This window comes from Camelus ferus, chromosome 2, assembly GCF_009834535.1.
Source record: "Camelus ferus isolate YT-003-E chromosome 2, BCGSAC_Cfer_1.0, whole genome shotgun sequence".
In the NCBI taxonomy this organism is placed as follows: Eukaryota; Metazoa; Chordata; class Mammalia; order Artiodactyla; family Camelidae; genus Camelus; species Camelus ferus.
Window position 1 is genome coordinate 9,261,533 of NC_045697.1, and position 6,276 is coordinate 9,267,808.

Below are 6,276 nucleotides of genomic sequence, written 5' to 3' on the forward strand. Positions count from 1 at the left end.
TTTTTTTTGTTTTTTGTTTTTTTTCCTTTCTTAAAGATATTTTCATTTGACTTTGGCACCAAAGGTATTTTGGGAAAGGTATTTTGTCAGGGAAGTCAGAAGGTCATCCCAGATCTTCTGATGTCATAGTGTTTACCACACTAGCTCTTCCTGGAAAGATGTTGAGTTTTGTTTTTGCCCAAAGCATATATTTTGAATTATACAGTTAGGGGACAATGGATACAACTAGGTGTGTGCTCAAAGGTTATTAACCAAGGAATTGAAAAAAAGAGAGATCATGCCAATAATCACAAGAGTAGCTACCAGGACTTGAGGAATTTCTCTGTGCCAGATGAATTACATACATCATTTCCACCAAGTCCTTCCTGAAATATGCTCTGAGGACTATTGCTAATAATTACTAAATATTACTATGGTCTTGACCTTGGAGAGTAGGTCATTGTTATGGAGAACACTCTACACATATTTCCCAATGATGACTCTCTCTCCTCTTGCCAGAGCCACATGGCAGGCTGCAGTTTTCACTGTTAGGACCTGTTGGGATTCCTAGAGGTAAAACCCTCAATGGAAATTGTGGCTTTCCTCCTAAATCTGTGGTACCCCAAGAGTTTCTCTTTCATGTTAATCCATAATCAGACCCCAGCAATTAGACAAAATCACTACTGAAGTTTCCTCACCAGCTTATAGCTCCAGTGGCTTTTGCTCCAGGTAAGCAGATCTCACCTGTGAATCTCTGCATTAGTATGTCTCTCCAGATTTTAAGGTGGTAGCATGCTCTGTGACTTCAATTCAATGATGGGTTCAAGAAACTTCATTGATATTCACTCTTTAGCTTTTCCTTGTTTTAAGAATGGAAGTGAGAATTTCCAAAGCTCTTTACTTGTTGGAGCTGAAACCACATGTTCTTCCCTGAATTTTTCAAGGATATTTTCACTGAATATAGAATTCAGTTTTTTTTTCTTTGTCTTTCAAATACATCACTCCATTACCTTCCTGCTTACATGATTTCTAATGAGAAGTCTGCCGTAATTCTAAATGTTTCTCTTTCCGTAATTTGTCTTATTTATTTTTTTCTGGCTGCCTTCAAGATTTTCTTTTTGTCTTTGGATGTAAACAAAATGATTAATGTAGAACTATGTGTAGTTTTATTGCTGTTTATTCCACTTCATGTTGTCTGATACTGAATTTATGGTTTGGTATGTTTTTGCTCCTTTTGGAAAATTCTCAGTCATTATTTCTTCAAGTACCTCTTCTCTTTCTTCTCCATATTTTATTCTAGTTCCATATATGTTAGATCATTTAATTTTGCCTCTCATATCTCTGATGCTCTGTTCTATTTTTTTCTCAATTTTTTTTCCTCTTTGCATTTAAGTTTGGATAATTTCTATTAATCTATTTTAAGATGACTGATTCTTTCCTTGATTGTGTTAATCTACTGGTAAGCCCATTGCAGGTATTCTCCATATTTGACACAGAGTTTTTGCTTATATTTTTAGATCACAATTTTATTGTTTTGTCTTATGGCTTCTGTCTCTAATGACATTACTTATCTCATCTTGTGTTTTGTCATTTATTTTTTTTTCCAATAGAAGATTTCACATGTTAATCATAATTATTTTAAATTGTTTTATTTGCTAATCCTAATATCTATGAATATGTCAGTCTGGTTTTTGCTTGTGGACTATGTGCATTCAACTTCTGTGTAATTCTTTCTTTTTAAAGTCTGGCGTATTGTGTAGGGTAATAGGTACTGACATCAATAATATTTATGCTTGTAGATAATCATGCCTTTCCCCACCCCAGCTCTTTAATACAATGATTTGGTCTAATCTACTCAGAAATTGGACTGGATTTGAAGTTTTCTAACCATTCGGTTTTGGATCTCCCCACATGCCCCCAGGTCTTTCATTGACTCTGCTCCCCTGAGAAAATCTGTCTCTTGTAGCAATCCTTGTAGCAATATTCCAATGTTATTTTTATTCAGTGCTAGTTAGTATGTAGGAGGGGCTCCTGGGGGCATTATTTGATGTTTTAATTAAGCTTTAGTCTTGGGCACTGTGAACTTGGGCCTTGGAGTATGGAATTTACAATTATCCCTTTCTTCCTCTAGAAGTAAAGTGGATCTTCCATTTGTTCTTCCTTATTTCCCTCCTCCAGCTGCACTGGGTTTCAACCAATGCCCTCGGGCTTAAGTTTGGTTGCTTTTCCTTATGCAGGTCAAGTGTTTTGTTTCAAGGGGAGATAGTGGATTTGGGACTGGGCGGAGTATCAGCAGTAACTCCTGTTTCTCTCCTTTAGCCAGTACTATGGAGATGGTTTTCTTGAGATTCTCTCATATATTCCCTGTGAGCACCTGATGGGAAAGCCTGGGAGAGTGTACAAACATCGCTGTCTGTGTCCCATAGTAGCTTCATACTGTCACTAATCTATACTTAGCCTGTAGCTATTAATTAAAATTTACTAGTTGACTCTTCTTGCCAACTTAAATGGCAATCAGTGGCTATGTAAATGGTAAGTAAATGCTTAAATCTTGCTTTTAATTATTGATGTATCCTCTATACATATTTTAGGTTAATTATTTGCCCTTGTGACCTCAGTTCTCAGATAAATGTAAAACAGACAAACAAACAAACAAAAAAAGTTTTGCCCAGCTGGTTTTCTTGTAAGGGTAGGAAAGACACTCATTCTAACTGTATCTCTTAAGAGCTGAAACTGCTGGCCACTCACACTGGTTTTGACTTTAACCCTAAAATTTGATTTTTCTTTTCTGTATTCAATCTACTAGGTTTTATTCCCTTGCCCTTATAATAGCTAGTAGGTCCCTTAACCCAGACCCTTGGTTGCTTATATGCCTCAGCTACTCCCAAAGCAGAGTGAAGACCCTCAGACTTTTTGTGAATCTATTTTCTTTTTGGCATCTATACTTTGTATGATATTTCCATGGCTCACCTTGCCTTCTGGGCTAAACTTTCATAATTCCATAAAATTTGTTCCATAAATACTGTCTTCCAAGAGTTAGTGCAAAGCAGAGCACAGAAATTAAGTCGACATAGTTCTCAATTCTAAGGAAGGCACATTCTAATCAATGATATAATGTATACATACACCTGACATAGATAACTTAGCATACAAGGCACAGATGAGAGAAACAAAGAATGTTATAGGAACCAAGTTTTATAAGTATATAACAAAATATGTGCTTTAAAATATTTACATGTACACCTGTATTTTAAATAAATATATGAAATACACCATGACAATATAATATTGACGTCAAATATATTAATATAAAATATACTGTATTTATGTTAAAATTTTATATCGTTACCTTTTTTTAAATTTGATCATGCAAGTGTGATTTTTCCCATTTGTTCCATGCAGAGTGCTGGCGAGGACATCCGAGACTCCTTACAGAGGCAAATCTGCGCCAGAAACTAATTGAACACTGTATGCTTAGAGCAAAGTTATTCTGAAACTTAGCTGTGATTATGTAAGAGAACTCTGGGACAGAAAAGAAGCTCAAAGGGCAGTGCACTTTGAAAAAAAAACTAGTTTAAAAGTGTTCCCCAGAATACTTTTAATTCCTGTGAGATTGCAAGTGAGATAGGAGGGAGGAGAGAGCGCAGTGCATTTGTTATTTTTAATGCCTAAGCACAGACTTTTGATTTTTCTAAAGAAATCTTCCCAAAGAGGGGAGGAGATTTCCAGCAGCCTTGGACATAATGGAAAGGCTATTCTTGGAAATGCATTCTAGAGCCAGGCTGGTAGTATTGTTGGCAGTAAGAATGATGCAACAATAGCTGCTGAAGGTTTAGAGATGCAGGAAAGCACATATTTCCATCAGAATGTAGTAGCACCAAGCCCTTCATGTCTCGCACGTGACTATTAGGCATTCTCAGAATAAATCTTCCTGGGAGTACTCATTACCTTCATAGTAGTGGTTGTACCTGGGTCTGGGAAGGGCTCAAAAATAGCTACAACTACACATAAGCGTGCTGATAAAAAAGACCCCAAATCAACATCTCAGAACTGTTATCACATGTTATATCTCCTTGTTGGACACATTTTCATATTATCTTGTACACTCCTCTTTATGTCTGGATTTTTTAATAATAAAAGTATAGACAATTCAGATTTATTTCCAGTTTCTGATTCGGCTCATATATGGAGGACATGTTTTCTGGTGAGTTGTGAATTGGTGTGAAGGAAACACATGCTCGCACAAACACATGTGCAAAAAAGAGAATGTTTAGATTAAATATCCATTCTAGTTCATCAAAAATACAAAATCTTACCAGCAATGGTGTAGCTACACAGGGCAGGAACAGATGTAGTACTAATTCAGCCTGGCTTTTCTTGGTCCCCAGAACCCTCGTTGGGGTCTTATAGTTGTCTGTCTCTTGCAAGGATGGGTATTACAGGAAGTGCAGAGTTCAATTTTCACATTATTGTTGCCCTTTTTATACATGACCTTACATCATGCTTCTAGACATACTTCCACTTACACTACACATGCTTCTTTTTAAGAGATGCTCTCTAATGTTGAGCATTCCTTTCTAGAACCAGGTTCTGAGTCTGCAAGTTTACATACTTATTCAGGGGAGAAAACTGGGTCAGTGCCTGACATCCCAGAATAATTTTGCCCTTCGATTTTTAGCAGTTTGAAAAGAGCCCCTTCCACAACCTTTTAAACTGAAGGCTAACAGAAAAAATGGTAGATTATTTCCCCCAAGAATTTTAAATGAGAAATTGAGTAAATGATGGTTCCATTTAAGAAGAAAAAGAAAATTAGTGGAAGAGGAGGTTTAGGAAAGGGAGAACTTAAGAATTATTTTTTGATCATATGTTTGAAAAGACTACTTGACATCCAAGGAAAGATTCCAAGTACACAGTTATATATAACCATGGGTTGTGTAGAACCAAATTCTACTGGTTAAAGAGAGCCATTTCACAGTAGTGGCTTAAAGCTGGTCACGCATTGAGAGCATTTGCACCATGAAAATCATTAACTGTTACAGGCCAGTATTTTTTTCTCTACAAAGCAGGTAGGAGGAATATATGGTACAGAGAGCTTCAATGAAGTACAACAGAAATGTCAGACTGAAGACTGAGATTTAATAGTCATCTGTTTATAGATAGTATTTAAAAATTGGATGAAGCTACCTTGGGAGTAAACACAGAGAAGAGATAAAGTCCAGAAACTGACATCTGGTTTCCTCCAGAGTTCAGAAGTGGGGAAGATGAGAAGTGGCAGCCATTTAAGTAAGAAGAAAACCAGGAGAACATGCCAAGGGGAGAGACTATTTCAAGAAAGAGAGACCAAGCAGTTGTGTCCAATCCTGGTGAGGAGCTGAATAAAATAGTGGTTGAACATCAACTCTTCATTTTGGCAATGTGGAGCCACTGGTGACACTGATTACCTTTGTCCCATTGGTGGATGGCGTGGAGGTCTCATTGGAAGATGTTTAGATGAGGATGATGGCTTTCTTCTTCCTCAATTCACTTAATTACTTCCAAATTTTCTCCTGAAGCACAGGTTTTTCTAAGCTCTTTAAATAATTAATTAGTTAATTAATTACCTGTTTTTTTCTTACTTTATTCATTGTCTTTTGCACTTTCTTTAAATCATTTTCACTTAATAATGCAGGGAAGATGGTACTGACAAAGCATGGCATGTTTAAGTGATACAAGCATTTGATGTGGTCCCATGGGAAGAATAGCTGGGATAAGGCTTTTGCACACTCTGCTTCCTCCAGCCTAGATTTGCAAACAATGTTTAAATATGGCAGGCATGACAAATTTGTTAGATTGGATATTCAATTTGAATGATTTTAATAAAATATTTTTGCAAATTGCTATAGCAAATATTTGGATAGGGAAGTCTCAGACAGTGAGGGAGATATGTAAAGCAAATGAGAATAATAATAGATAATGTCTCATGTTTGAAAAATAGTTTTAGGTGGAGTAAAGGCAAGACAATGTACTGGCAATATAATCTGGATTTTATAAATTTGACTTTGAAGCTTAGTTTGGCAACCAAATACCTGGGACAACCCGTGTGACCTCAGCTAGCCATCAAGCCACTCTAAGCCTTTATTTTCTCTACTGTAAAACTGAGTGACAATTATAGTATCTTAGCATTGTTATGTGGATTAAAAGGGATGGTATACAGAAAGGGCTTAGTATCTGACTATAACTCAATAAAATTAAAAAAAAAAAAGAAAGGGCTTAGTAAAATATGTAGCAGCTAATAGTTACCTATAAATAGTAGCTAGA

The 6,276-nt window shown here is 36.3% G+C and overlaps 1 long non-coding RNA gene across 1 annotated transcript in view; it reads right to left on the minus strand.

Annotated features, from left to right (window-relative positions):
- The window catches only part of LOC116667985, a 75,284-nt gene extending 71,692 nt beyond the window's left edge, over positions 1-3,592 (minus strand). The window contains exon 1 of the long non-coding RNA XR_004324995.1: positions 3,329-3,592. This is a non-coding gene — a long non-coding RNA (uncharacterized LOC116667985). The remainder of the gene's footprint in view (positions 1-3,328) is intronic.
- Positions 3,593-6,276: the final 2,684 nt, after the last annotated feature.